We start from the raw sequence: 16335 nt of genomic DNA on the forward strand, positions 1-16335 counted from the left end.
AGCATTTCACCGCTTCTGAAACCTATACTCATATACTCACGCACCTTACCAGATCTCCACAAGCCAAGAAAAGTCACAGGCACACAAAACTGGTATTACCAGACTCAGCCCGAAGCCCCAAACACATTGGCAGAGCAATAATAACCATCAGGAAGTTAGGAAACTAGTCCAGGATTTTGGGTCCCAAAAAATTCAACTCCAGGATATTGGGCAATCTCTAATATCATCTGTTTTACTGGGTCTATAGACTTGGTTTTATCATTTCAGAGTTGGTCCTGAGACAAGAAACACGCTGGAATTGATTTCAGGTCAATACCGCAAAATTGACCAGCGTTATTAAGGAAAGCCCAATATCCCAGAGTTAAACTTTTTTGGGCCCAACAGCCCCGCTTCCCTATCTGAAACCCCAAACTGTTTTCTTTTTTTTTCTATTTTTTGTAACAAGATACTGGGTATCTAGTTCAACTTCCTGAAGGCCGTAAAACATGTTTCAAGGGTTTCGGGCGGGAAGTACTTTGGGTCTCAACAAAACAGGTGAGCTAATTTCCCAGCCTGGGATGAATAAAGTATCTCTATTCTATTCTAAGGGTGTATTTGACTGCTTCCGAGACCAATACACCCATAACTCACTGGATTTGCATTTTCATGGTCTATAGTCAATGACTTGTGGTGGGTCTTAGAGCATTATTTTGACTCTGGTTCAAAAGCATTCAGAAGAGAGAAGAATCATCATGCAAAGGGTTGTAGGACGGTAGGAGGGTTATTATAGAGATGTTCGAAAGAAAAAAAAATTCTTACTCAGGGATATTGGGCCCCTCCAGGATATTGGGTTGTTGGGCCGACTTCTTCTATGAATCCAACATGTTGGGCCTGTCCAAAAGTCATGCGTCCCCTGGATTTTTGTAGGTATTGCAATTTTTTATTTTTACGAAGGTTGTAGAGAGGTGGGGTTTAAAAAAAAAATAGTTTGGACTTTGTAGAATCCGGCTATGGTGGTCCCGTGGTTTTAGGATATCGGGAAAGTGGTAAAAAAAATTATATATATATATAAAAGTACCTTCGGGATGTTGGACCCGAGAGGCCCAACATCCAGGAGAAATTCCTTAGCTGACCCCAATTAGGATAAGTGTGACATAGGACAGGTTGTACTGATTAAAATGATACCAAATAAGAATGCATGCATTCTTTCAAATTGAAAACAGAGGTAACTTCAAAATGACTATTTTATTTCTTTTTAAATGAATCAAACATGCTGCTCTTCTTGCTGAAGTCTTTGTTTTGAATCTTTGTCCTCTGTTTTTCTCTTGTTTTAGGGTAACTAGGAGGTTTTGATCACATGAGCTGGTCAAGATGCTAGAGAAGTAGCATAATAACACACATGTACTGAAGGACAGTTTAACACCAGTAAATAAAAACACAAAACTCTGTCAACACAACAGAACTGCAACAATATGACACAAAAATAATTTGACCACATATTGGTGCTGACAGCTGATTGACAGACAGCCACACTGCTGAACACTCCTCACATACAGTATCAAGTTATTTATTATACAGCAGAAGAACATTATACAGTTTTATCCATGTTATAGTATCATTATTGTCTTGTTAAAAAGGGAACAAAAATATTCTAATTTACCATGTTCTATCAAGTCATGAACATGCATTGTCAAGTTTATTTCCAACAACATATATGTAATAGATGCACTTTTTTTTCTGACTTCTAATTTAAATACTGATCCCAAAATGCAACACGGAGATGCTACAGAGCTGTGTAAATGAGTTTGAAACAATTTACATAAATACTTTTATAATTTGAAATAGATTTTTATGATTCACAAAACAGAAACGAACACAGAGGATTGAACATGTGTGTAACTTCCTGGAGAGAAAACTATCTTTTGTTTTCAGATTTTCAAAGTGTTGTTGTGCCTGTCCAGAAAAGTTGTAATAACCCATATCTCTGTGTGGACTCAAATACAATTCAGAAATAATATCAAATACCAACTAGTTTTGTACATTTTGTTTTTCGTGTTAAGCAGTTGGAGAATAAGTGAGAATCTAAGCTCCTCTGGAGTTTCTCTTGATTCAAATAAGTCTAAATCCAGGTGGCACTCTTGGAATTCCACTGTAGAAAATCAGGCAGCCCCAGTTCATCTTCATTCTTCTTCAAAACCTGATGATGACAGAGCTAATTATTGTTTATCGATAAAGTTTTGTAAAGCTTTTTTCTTCTGGAAATGTTTCATTCTGAAATGGGATATATAGGTGAGTCCTCAAGACTCTTCCTTCATAAGATCTGTGCCAGTGTTGAGTGTTTGTGTTTTCCTGGGTTCAGTAGAACTGTTTTATCAGCTTATGCTGATGATGTTATAGTTTTTGTTTAAAAAAAAACATGCTGATTTGAATGTCTTGGTGAATATAATTCGTACTCTTTCTACCGTCCTCTGTCAGGATTAACTGGCATTAGACTGATGCCCTCGCTGTTGGAAGATGTCAGTGTGTTCTCCCAGTTTTTCTCTCAGATATTAAGTGAAAGAATTATGGTTTGTAGCACCAGGAGGTTTATCTGGGCAGCCATGCATTTGTCAGAAAGATCTGGGAAGATGTTATCAATAAATTGGAAGGGGAAATGAATCATTTGAAAGGAAAAAAAGATCAGTAGTTTGAGCAAAATCAGTGCTAAATCACAGTTAGGAGTAGTTTAAGGCCATGTAACTGCTCTTCATTGTTATGACTGAGAGACTGTGAAGGTCTCATTTCAAGGGAATTGTGCTCGAGTTCTGCAGCTCAGAATCAGGTCAAAGTTCACCTTCATTTCACATTTTGCTCGAATTAAAGGTTCAAACGTGCATAATCCCATAGTTCTCAAAGTCATTCATGGATTTTATTTCCAGAGGCTTTGTCTGGTCCGGTGGTCCGAGTAGTTTGACAAAGATTCTGGAGTTCTAGATCCACGTGCTGTGGATCTGCTTCCTCAGAAGAATTCTGGCACAGAATTCTTGCATGCTTTGCCAGATTGGCGTGATATTTGGAGAGATGATCATTAAGAAATATATTCAAACCCTTCAGGTGTCTGTGTTGTTTCATCAGAGCTATCTTGTGCTTTCGATTCACAAACCTGATCAGGATTGCTGGTTTATCCATATTCTTTCTCCGAGGAAGCGGATAACAGACCTCAACAATGTTTAGGTCCAAGGAAATCCCTTTAGACCAGGGGTATTCAAGTCCAGGCCTCGAGGGCCGGTGTCCTACATGTTTTCCAACCAACCTTCCATTGGAGCTCCTTATTGGCTGCTAATTTCCAGGATCAGGTATGTTTAGCCAATAAGGAGCTCCAATGGAAGGTTGGTTGGAAAACATGTAGGACACCGGCCCTCGAGGCCTGGACTTGAATACCCCTGCTTTAGACGCAAGAAATTCTCCAACTTGATTCTCCACGGTCGAGGTAGCATCCATCACAGCTCGGTTAGCTTCCATGCTAACGTTGGTAGCACCAGGCTGCGCCCTGGGTTGTAGTTGAAGTCCCGTGAGAATCACATTATTCATCCGTGCCTGTTGATCCATGTCATGCATCCTTCTCTCCAGGAGATCTTGGCGATTATCTTGTTGGTCGTTACGTGCCTTTTCCTGTCGGAAATCTTCCACGAGTTGTAACAGTGGTGATAGCTTAGCTTGAAGCTCCAGCAGAGCTTTTAGCTTAGCCTCATTCAGAAAAACTGGAAGGAAATCTGTAGAACTAAACATTGAATATCATGACGCAAAAGTTGAAAACAATCACTGACCTTTCAGATTTGTTTTAAAGCTCATCTGATGTAATGCAAAAGGATTCATCTGAAAGAAAAACATTTCCATTTTTACACAACAGTTTTAAAATCTGCATCATTCTTTCAGGTCAAGAATTTATATATTTTTTATTTTTGTTTTTCAAAAATGTTCTTTAAGTAGAAAATGAAAAAACATAACAGCCAAGACTTTAGAAATTCCTCATTGGATGTAACTTGTATTTTATGATTAGTTATTTCACATCATCCAAAAGTCCCCTCAGATTACCTATGTTGACATAGTCTGGATCATTGTCTGTGTCTTCAGGGCCACTGAGTGACTCATAAAGAGCAACATCTCCTTCAAATACAAACCAGAAGAAAATGAGAAATTTCATACAATTGCAATTATTTCATTCAAAAAAGAATAAATGAAAAAACCTTAAAAAAAGTAGACTGACGATGGAGCAGAGAAGCATATGTATTGTGTTGAGCATCCGTCTCATCTGGATCACAATTCTGGTTTTGTTCATCAGACCTGCTGAGATGAAAGAAACCAATAACTAAATAATCACATACATCAGTCAATAAAAGAAAAAAAGTACCAACCTGATGGAAGTTGATTCTGTAAATGAAAACATCACATGTTTCTATGATGAACAGCATCATTAACAAATCATATCATCATCAATATATTACTGAAGAACATTTCTCACCTTTTGACTTTTTGTACAAATAAAACATCAGCAGGAAAATCATCAGTAAAAAAACACAAACTGGTCCAACAATCAACAGAACAGGAAGTGAAGAGCTGTCAGGTCTGGATGCTGCTGGAACACATCATAGATTTAAATCAAACTGAGTGACGCATTAATGAACTAAATGCTGCTGTTATTGTTCATGCTGAGAACAACTGGAAAGATCTACTGACATGTTACTGCCAACCAGCTCTGTGGAGATTCTTTTCCTGACGATTGACACTTCTAGAAGCCTTCATGAGACTTTTTTTTTATGATCTGTAATCCAATTAAGAAACTCACCATCAACAGTGACTGGATCACTGAACTCTGTGTGATAAACTGGTTCTCCTCTTCCTCCTCTGCATCTGTAAACTCCTCCCTGTGAGACACTGATTTGTCCATTTGAAAGGAAAACAGCATCTTGTGTGGTCAGTAGTTTGGAGAGTTTCTCTCCTCTGAACCAGAAGAAACTCCAACCAGATGATGAAGGTTTGACTGAACAGTTCAGGTTCACTCTACCCCCTGCTGGAGACTCTGTGATCTTCATTTCAGCCTTTGGTTTGTGAGCTGTGGAGTCCAAAAATAAAACAAATATATTTAACTTTCTAAACAGATGCTAACATGTAAAATGAAAGTATCAATTAAACATATATTTATAAACGGGAATCATTCATTTAGAAAAAAAAAACATAATTCACCTGAAAATGTTAATTTGGTACCTTTACTCCACTTTGTTCCAGAATAGGAATCATCTGTGGGTCTGCTCTTACAGCTGTAGTCTCCACTGATGGAAGCTGTGAATGTCCAGTCTGTCCTGTTTGTCCTGAATGTCTGTGACTGAGGTGTTCTCCATTCATACTCCCACTGAACTCCTTCACCTCCCTGAACCTCACATGTCAGAGTGATCGTCTCTCCTCTGAACATCTGAGACCAGCTGGGTTTTTGGGTCACACTCACTTTGTTGGAAACTGTTTACATCATATATGGGAACAATGAAACACATTGTACTTTTGAAATAAATTATTGTGAGATACTTTAAACTTAAATCACTCACAGGTTATGTTGATGGTGACTTCATCACTTATATCAGAGTAGACGGCTGGTTCTCCTCTAGATCCTCTACATCTGTAGATTCCTCCTTGTGAGACTCTGATGTTTCCATTTTCTCCATCATTGATTCTGTATTCAGAGGTGTGTGAGGTTCTTCTGAACCACTCATATTTCCAACCAGCAGATTTCTCCACAGAGCAGCTCAGTGTCACTCTGTCTCCTACTAACACAGTTATTGTTCCTGCTGTCAGTCTGGATCTGGGTCTGTCTGATGATGTTAAATAAACACATTCAGTATAAGTAATACCATAATAATGTTACAGCGATATTTATGATTTAGCACTTATACATTTCAGCATGGTAATATAAAAACTTTTTTAACATATCCTTTAGATTGTTCAACATGAATAAATGCTTACATAAAATGACTCATGTCAAAATCACAGCAATAATTACCTGATACATGTATAGAGACTCTGTTGCTGCACATTGTAGAATCTGAACTCTTCCTGTGACCACAGCACTGATAAACACCTCTGTCACGTTCATTCAGAAAATTTAACGTGAAATGTTGGTGTGTGACATTAGAATAAGCTGTCCAATCACTTCTCTTCAATGTGTATGTCCAGTCTTCTGCTCTTCCTTCCTTCATGTCACATTTGAAGGTCACAGATTCTCCAATATAAAAAGTTGACCATTTGGGTTCAATAGTCAACTCAGCATCTACAACAAACAAACATACAATTTACTAAGTAAACTATTTTTAAAGTACAAGCAACTGCTAAAAAAGGAGCATGGACATTTTAAATGAATAAAAGCAAAAAGGTGTTTTAAATAAAAATGATTACTCAAACTAACATTAATGTATAAACTGTAAAAAGAAACAAGTCTAAGTGTCACCTTGAGTGTGTCCACTGTGGAGGAGTGAATACAGCACTACTGTACATGAAAGATGGAAATATCAGAGATTAATAAACTGATATTTCAGAAACAGAAAGTAATCAAACCAAAACTGTCCCTGAACATAACATTAATTCCTTAGTTTCTCCTCCATTAATGTACAAGTTTTAGTAAATCAAGAAATAATAACTTTGTATTTATAAAGAAAACTGTTCATCATGACCCCAGATTTCAATTTAATCCTGCGTTGATAACAGCTGCAGTAAAAACATACAATTCTAACAATTTTGTTAAAAAAAACTTCTGACAAACTCACAGATGAACTCCAGTTTGCAGCGCAGAGTGTGTCCCATCCTCACTGTCAAGTCCTTTTACCCCACTTGAAGGGGAAGGCATTAAATGGAAGGAATAGCAGGACTCCACTCATGACTCCAGACTCATAACTCGATTCACTGTTTTATTTGAATTTTCTTCTTTAGGAATGATTTTCTCTTTTTTTTTCTCCTTAATTTGTGAGTATTGTTATGAGTTATCAAGGTGGAAGCAATCAAGGTGAAAAACCTGTACACACAGATAGAAATTATAATGAGAAATTTTTGTTTAAATGAACAAATAACTATAAATTGTTAGATTTCAAACAACAACATTGCAGAATTTACATAGAAAAAATAAATTAGAACAAGAAAGTAACTTAACATAGCATTGATTTACAAACAATTCACATACGGAAAAGTATCTGACACGCGACAAACAGCTGATCTGACACCGCAGCACACAGCTGATCAATAGCACCCCACCCATTTGCGTAATTCCGCATCTTACCGGCTGCCTCTCCACTTTTTTAGATGCCTTAAAAGATGCTCCGCGAGGCTTAAGGAACGGCCCCAACGCTCGTCTACCTGTTGGCGTGTCCGAACAGAACCTTTTCTCCCGCGCCACGTCCAAATCACTACATGCCTGCAGCCGCGCTGACGTGGTGACGCAACTTTTGGTTACCGCCTGTCAAATTCCCCTTTTAAAATCAGAAGCATGAACAACATTTCTAAAATATTCTTTCTATTCCAATCGTACTTATTTATTTTTATTTTATTTATTTATTTACTTTTTAAAATTTTATTTTATTTTATTTATTATTATTATTATTTTTTTTTTTTTTTCATTTACGTGCAATTACGTGCGTTTTGACTCAACACTCACAATCATATCCCTGATTAGAAAATCCTGATGGAAAAAGAGAAAACTGAAAAAGTGTTTATGTCAAGAGTCAGCGCTCTGTCTCCCCCACTGGTCACTGGCAGGAGCCATCTCCAGAGTACCGACTGCACTTCATCTCCCAACAACCCCAGTGCACACTCCTTGAATACCGCTCAGCTAACTCTCATTTGCCAATCGTACTGAAGCACTCCACAGAGCCGGACTCAACGACATATCGTTTGTGCCACCCTGCCCGCTTTACAGAGAGTTTCATTCTGGTCTCCTGTGTTTTGACCCTGCTTCATCTATTTGCTTGCTGCCTGCCCTAACCCTTGCCTGGGCCCTGACGACTCTAGTCTCTTCTTGGATGACCCCATGCTCCGTCCGCCTTACCCTACTTGAGCTTTGTGGACTTTTAGCTGTGCCTCACTCTTGTCTGAACTAATAAACCTGCTACACATGGAACCAGCTATCTGCCCTTTTTTGGGACAGTTTACGGAAAAGTAAATCCTTGTGATTGTTCCACACCCTGCAACTTAACTTTTTCAGCCCAACTTTGGTTCAACCTTGACCAATCCCCTGTAACAACAGTCATGGGTGATGACACAGATGTGACGTTTCCCTTCTGACGTCTTTCTAGGAGTCGTGCTCTTTTTTAAAAAAAAAAAAAAAAAAAATTATCTTTAGCCTTCTGTCTTTTTTCTATGCATACATCTATTACATACATGTTTGGGCTGAGCATGCACAGGTGTGGAGCGGTCCATCACACGCAGTCATTCGCGGAGCTGCAGTACAACATAAACTGAGTATGAGAGAAAGAGAGATTTTGAAAAAGAAGCAACATCTGGAACTACTTTCACTTTTATTGATAAAATAAAAGAGTGTAGAGTCTGCAGGAAAACAATTCCATATAGAAGTGCCTCCAGAACTGTACAGACCCCTGAGAGAACCTTCTCCAAAACAGAGTAGATCATTACTGACAGAAGAAATCAGATTAATTCATCAAAACCTCTTTCTTTCTCTACCAGAAACTCACCAGTGCTGCTTTTGAAATGGATAAAGAAGAAGAACCTGTGGGGAACATGGAGATCTGAAGCTTAACCCTAGAACAGTTTCGCTAAAAAAGTTGCACCATAACTTTTGTCGGGTAATTTTTACCTGATATAACATACACAACAAAAAAATTTCTCCATAAAAAATTTAGCAAAATATGACATCACATGACACATTTAGGACGTTTTTTTTAAAATGTTATTTTTATTTTATAATGAAATGGAAAATAAAAACATAAGAAGATCCTAAAATCATGATTGAAAATTGCTAAAAATTAGGAATTTGAGAAAAAAAAAAAAGATGTTGGAGATTTGGTCTTTGGTCCACCCATTGCTGGGACCTGTGACACTTTACACACGGACCCATGACAATCAGAAAATATTGAAAATCATGTTAATACTTTAGCTCGGATCAAAATCAGCCAGCGATAGTGCTCCAGCGTTAATCAGGTTATGCTGGTTAATTTTTGTTTAAGTTTATAATCTTTTCCCAGCAAAATGTTGTTTTATTCTACAGTATGTTTAAATCAATGCAGAAATATTTGAGTTATTGTGAGCAGGGAGGACCAAAAGTTCATTTAGGTTTCACAGTTCAATTTGACAATGACAGCACAACAACAATGTATAACATGACAGTAAAGTATTTTTTTAGAGGACATGTCACAAAAGAAAGAGTTGGAATAGAAAAATGTGAAGTTTAGTCAATAATTAATATTTTTAGGTGTTTTAAAAAATAAATACCTAAAAACATTGCTACCTTTGTTGCAACTTTTCACAATAGTTGCAGCCACATCAGGCGTTTTAGGCCGCAACAATTATATAATCTGTCTCGAAATCCTGGTGGGTCTGATTGGTTATTGTAACAGAGAGACCACTCTGTACAATCAAACCTCTGCAGATGGTCTAAAATTCAGCTGCACGTCTCATACAGTTTAATGTTTTTTTTTTCTTTTCTTTTTTTTAAGTGTAGTGTATATTATTCCTAAGGTCAATATTTTGATCAAAGAAGTGGACATCTTTCAGTCAACAAGAAAATAAAAAGTTTTCATTCTGGTAACAGTAGAATACTCACAGTGTGGACTGACTGATAGTAGTTCTGCTTTTTGTTCATCCATGCCCTCCTTTAACAGCAAATGTCTTCATTCTTCTAAACCACTGAGATCAGCTTCTGTGATGTAAAGAGTCACATGGTCTCAGTGCAGAAACATTTTCTATTCCTGTATTCTATGGTCACTTCCTGGTTGAAGTGTTAACATCACATCATTCACACCAGATGAAGCAGAAAACCATTTAAAATCTGCTGCAGGATGAGGTCATGAGAAGATGAACTTTGTCCATTTTCATTGTTTTAGTCTCTCATCTTATAAAGAATTTTCTCCCTGAAATGATTCATCCATTTTATTCAGTTTGTCTTCCTTGTCAACAAATGGTGTTGAAGGCGGTGAAGGTGACCTGTTTGGTGGTGACATGAGTTGTGAGTCAAATGTTTGGAACCAGGAGGAAGATCAGCTCCTCTCACAGCAACAACAGAGAGAAACAGGAAAACACCAGCAGATCACAACAATCTGAATCCTTCATGTTCAGCTGAGAACTTCTGGACTTTTTACTGTCAGATCACTAAATAGCTGAACATAAAAACATGAGATTATGTCATAAACTTGTCAGTAGGGGGCTGCACGGTGGCGCAGTGGTTAGCGCTCTCGCCTCACAGCGAGAAGGCCCTGGTTCGAATCCCGGCTGGGACCTTTCTGTGTGGAGTTTGCATGTTCTCCCTGTGCATGCGTGGGTTTTCACCGGGGACTCCGGCTTCCTTCCACCGTCCAAAAACATGCTTCATAGGTTAATTGGTGACTCTAAATTGTCCCTAGGTGTGAATGTGAGAGTGAATGTGTGTGTGATTGAGGCCCTGAGACAGACTGGCGACCTGTCCAGGGTGTACCCCGCCTTCGCCCGTCAGTAGCCGGGATAGGCTCCGGCACCCCGCGACCCCGAAAGGGAAGAAGCGGTCTGGAAGATGAATGAATGAATGAATGAACTTGTCAGTAGGTAGATTGTGGTGACACTTCAGCTAAATGAGAGACACCTGTGTGGGAGGGCGTGGCTAAACACAGAGCAGGGCTTTCATTTAGGAAAACTAGTGTGGAGGAGAAGAGACCCTTGGAGCCTGAGGTGTGGTCCCGGACGGTTGGGCGCAGCCTGCAGAGCAAGAAACGGGGGAGAGCCGAAGACGCTCCGCGACCTGACATATAGAAGACGACGGCGGAACGCAACCTTCAGTCATTGCGGGTCCAAATCGGGGCGTCGGCCAGCAGAACGCCAGCGGGAGGAAGGAGAGGCGGCTTATCTCCAGATGTGTTGTACGTGCACTGCCGCTAGGAAACGCAGAGGGGTGAATGGGCTTCCCCCCTCCCAAAGTAAAGTGTCCCATATTTACCCAGGATTTGTTGCAACATCCTGCAGCTCGATCGCCACTGTTTTTATTTAGGTTTTAGAAATTGATTTGTATCCTTGCATGACCTGGTGTGTTCTTTTAAATCTATTTGCTTGTTCACTGCCAGCACGGAGTGCAGGACTGAATACTTATTGAAGAGACTGACGGCTGGGACGAGCGGCAGGAAGGGGACTCCAATGGACCACCGCATGGAAAATGGTCATCTCCAGTTTTTCATTCATTCATTCATTCATTCATTCATCTTCCTGACCGCTTTGTCCTTGTTGGGGTGGCGGGGGTGGCGGAGCCTAACCCAGCTGCTGATGGGCGAAGGACAGGTCACCAGTCTGTCTCAGGGCCACAATCACACACCCATTCACTCTCACATTCACACCTAGGGGCAATATAGAGTCACCAATGAACCTATGAAGCATGTTTTTGGACGGTGGGAGGAAGCCGGAGTCCCCGGTGAAAACCCACGCGTGCACGGGGGGAACATGCAAACTCCACACAGAAAGGTCCCAAATCCCCCAGCCAGGATTTGAACCGAGGCCTTCTCGCTGTGAGGCAAGAGCGCTAACCACTGCGTCACCGTGCAGCCCCATCTCCAGTTTTTATTCTTTTAAATGCTTTTTACTTTTTGTTTTACAACTGATTTTATGTTATCGTTTTAGATCATTGTATTAAAACGTATTTCATGAGTAAAGGCTTCTGCCGTCTTTTGCAGCGGCTGGTAAACTCCCCAGCAGGTCCCTAAAATTGATGCAGTTTTTGAGTTTCAGCCTCACCCCTCTGACAGACTTGCCTAATAAATTAAGGTTTTTATCACATCAGTGTTTTGGATTTCACTTTAGTTATCTACTTCAGGGCAGCCATAACACTGCCTGCTTCCTTTTCACACTTAGCTCAGACAAACTGCAGCAGCTTTGACCGCAGTGTTTCTTTCTCATGGTTATTTTTGCTACTAGCTGCAATTGTTTCTTTAATGAACAAACAACCAAAATCTCCACCCAGGCTCCCCTGGAAGCATCCAAACAAGAAGCCAGAGCCACCTCAGCTGGCTCCTTTTAATGTGGAAGAGCAGCGACTTTACTCCAAACTCCTTCTGGGTGACTGAGCTCCTTACAGCTACTGTATCCAACGGGACTCCCAGAAAACTTGGCTCTGTAGTTTGTTTACAGCAAACTTTTTCTTGTAAGGGCAATGCAACTTTTTTTTGTGGTGTCAGTTTGTAGGCTAACAGAGAAAGTGTTTCCATTTGTGTCTGCGATTAATGCTAACAGGGCTTTCTGTTAGCAAAACTTTTTTTTCTAAAACAAAACACTGCTAGCAAAACACTATTTTGCTAACAATGTTAGCAAGCAATCTCAGAGTCAGATTGGAAGGACGAAACGGTTAAGAAGATGGATGGATGGATGGATGCATCTCTGATGTTCAGAGGCCGGGCCAAATGTGGAGGTGGGTCAGATCTGTAGTTTGGGGACCTATGGTTTGCAGGACTTAAAGGCGCCATACCATTATTTTCTTTAGCCTTTCAGATTAACTATATTGACATGTACATAATGTATTACCCTTGAAACACTAAAAAACAAGTTATTTATGAAATATTAGTTATTTTTGTGAGTTTTTTCTTGCCCGGAAGTAAAACAACTTGATTCCTGAGGCTCCGCCTGCCGCTGCGTGTTTCATGACATCATCCTAGAGTCAGGATTTCTCTCAGGAAAATAAACAACATCCAAACTTCTTAAAAGATGGATGCACATACCATAAATCTCACTTTAAGCGAACACCAGTTTGAGTTGGAACTTATTAAAGACAGGAGACAATTGGAAGATATACAGTATTGATTAGATTAAAATAACAAATGGTTTATTTCAAGCAATCAAATATATATATATATAGTGCAGTACAGGAAGTGGGAGGAAGTGAATTTGTCTAATCACGTGTATTATCATTATCTGGTTCGTAACTTAAGATCAGATACTTATATGTTTCCAACATAGATTCAAGTTGTTAGGAGTCCTCAAATAAGAATAGATCACATAAGTATTTAAGTAGATATAACACTATTTGAGATTGTGCATCAAAATGATTTTTTTTTTTTTTTTTGCTGATCACCGCTAGCCCTGTGGAGAAATTGAGTGTTGGTTTTAGACTGAGGACGGTACTTGCACAGCAGACTTCCTGAAAGGGGCGGTTCTCTCTTGTCTATGTCAGCGCGTGAGGACCTGCTCCTTTTTGTGGGTATGGAAGGGGCTAGAACGGATCAAAATACAGCTTTAGAGTTCTTTATAGTGACAAATGAGCAGTATAATGCATTTAAAAGCTCAAAAAATAGTTTTCATGGTAAGCCCCCTTTAATATCTTTGGTCAAGGCTCATAGCTCATGATTGTAGATGAGATTTGGAACAATGGCTCAGCTCCTTTTTCACCAGTATAATGACCACATGACAGGAGCACCTGGGACAGGAGTTCTCCTACTCTAAAACAAAATAACTTTCTCCAGTACAGGACCATGGCTTTCAGACTTGATGGTGCTCATTCTAGCCACTTCACAGTTGGACAAAAATAGTCCAATCAATGCTGGAGGTCGCAGTCTGATGGAGCCTACACAAAAATATAATCTACAAATTCTGTCCTCACCAATAAGAACCATACACACAAAGCAGTAACTCATTCATATAGACTATCACCTTCACAAACAACAACCTGTATTAGACTTAAGTCGAGTCCCAAGTCCTACAAATAATGTATCAAGTCCTTTCAAGTCATTTAAAAAACAGAGTAATATTATTTATACAGACCATGTATGCTTTAAGGAACTGTATTTATTTATCAAAACTTTGCAAGAATCCTATTCTGTGTGTTTTTGAGTGAGAGAGAGAGAGAGGGCAAGACAGAGAGAGAGAGAGGAAGGTGGCCAACAACATATATGAACTTAACAAGCAACAATTCTATGTTAGGGCTTTATACATTACATTTGCAAAAGATTAATTTGGCCAAAACTCTGTCAGTCAGTTGTGCACGATGGGAGCGTACTATGATACCGCCATGGCTGAAAACTCGTTCCACAGGTGCAGTTGAGGAAGGGACTGCCAGGACTCTAACGGCTACTCGAAAGAGTGAAGGAAAAGTCTTCCTGTTCAATGCCCAGAACAAAAAAGCATTCTGTCATTCAGCAATGTCAAGGTAGTGACTTAGCTGTAGGGCTGGAGTGGTCTTAGCTTCTTTCTTCTGCCTTTTATGGTATGCCACAAACAGCCTGTGAGGAGTCGTGATCGCATCCTCCCTAACTTGAGGTGAAAGCTGACCATGTGACATTTTTGTTTTGTGTTCTCTCCATTAATGCCTCTTTGTTTTTGAGTGTCCACCAGAGGGGAGTGTTTCCATGAAGCGCGCCATGAAGGCCTCCCTTGGACACCAGCTGTGATCCAGTTTTCCATCAATCAGCTTGGCCTGGAAGAACCACCTGCTGAAATGGAGAGGGGTGGATGTGGAGACCTTTTCTTTTGTTTTGTTCATTATTGTTGTTGCGATCATGTATTTAGTTTCTTATTGGTTATTAGTTTTCTCAGTCACTTTATGGTTAGTTAAACATCTCATTTTACCCATTGGTTTTACACTCACTGTTTACATTTGGTCAGGCAGTTTGCCCTACTTTTAAGTTTATGGTATGGTCTGAATTGTATATAAGTGGTGTTTTTTGTGAAGTTTGGAGGATTGTTTTTGGGCTGCCATGTCACGTTGCCTGTGGTTGAAATAATAAAAAAAAAAAAGGATCAGAGCTCTGAAGATGCCCGTCTCCATGTGGTTCTTGAGTCCACCAACAGCTTTCCATAAATGCTGAGGGTCCACCTTTGGCCAACCTTCACACAGCCCTTCTGCTTCTTCAAGGTTCTCTTACTCTTCTTCATCAGCCAAAGTCACAGGTTGCTCAATTTCCACAGCATCTTACAGGATCAGTCACAACTGACCAGCACATGAGGCTCGACCCACATCAGAGCAAAGGATGGATCATAGACTGTATATAAAAATAACTGGCCCCCCTACGTCCGTGTTCCATATAGGAAGTACCACTGGGTTGCAAAAAGGCCAAAGTCCCATTGACTTACATTGAGAAACAGACAGTTATTTCTCAGTCATTTTATATGTCAGAATAATCATTCTTCCTCTGCTGCTTTCTGATTAACTTCTTTTTTCTAATCCTATTTTTTTTTTTTTGTAAGATTTTTTCCATTATCACAAGTTATTAAAGTCATAAATTGACCAGATGCCTCAATAAACATTTGTGGGTCTGACACCCTGCAACGTCTGGGGGGTTTGATTGACAGATGGCGGGTAGCCAATGGGAGCAGACTTCATCAATGGGTCTGTGAAGACCTTTTAACACCTACTTTACAATTCAACAATGTACCAATCATTGTCCTATACTGTTGTTTTCCTCAATGGAATGTACCGATGCGGCAGTTCAAAACATCAAGAGGTGCATGCTGTCGACATTTTTAGATGAGGATTTACTCTGTAGAAATAGATTCCACGTCTGAGGTTATGTGCTTTGGACTTTTTTCTTTAACGTTGAATTTTCTTTATTTCACTGTTTTGATTGTAGCTTATAAATAAGTTGCGTATATGCACATAAAATCACCAACCAAAGTTTCATCTTCGCCGCACTTTTCCAGCTTCAGCCTGAATTAGACGCAGACGTCTGAGGAGCGTGAGACAAACTTGAAAGGACCTGGTTGTATTTTCAAACAGAAAAAAGATCCAGCTGTTCACTTGTTAGAATGGTTATTTATTTTAAATACCGCTGAACGCGCTTCTCACGTGCATCTGATCAGACTGTAACGTGGAAGCGCATGTGAAGTAACGCTGGCGCGCGCGAGCACAACACGCGCCGTTTTACTTCGGCGTCACCCAAATGCTCCTTTTAACTCGACAAAAAGGAATAAATGTAAGTAATTCCAAAAGGACCGCTGACAGAATCAAATGTTGGAATGGTTCTCCCTCAAAGACTTCAACAATGACTTTTACAATTCTCTTGAGCCGCCGTTATTAAAGTAGAAGCTGTTTACATCCGCTGTCTCGAGGTCGAGGCGTGGAAAGAGGCGAACGGTTGCAATAAACTCACTCCAGATTGGCGACAGTACTTCCTGTAGATTCCATGACTCAGACCAATCGCTGGAGATGGGTTGCAAATGGCGATA

The sequence above is a fragment of the Oryzias melastigma genome, unplaced genomic scaffold, assembly GCF_002922805.2.
Source record: "Oryzias melastigma strain HK-1 unplaced genomic scaffold, ASM292280v2 sc00313, whole genome shotgun sequence".
Taxonomy (NCBI): domain Eukaryota; kingdom Metazoa; phylum Chordata; class Actinopteri; order Beloniformes; family Adrianichthyidae; genus Oryzias; species Oryzias melastigma.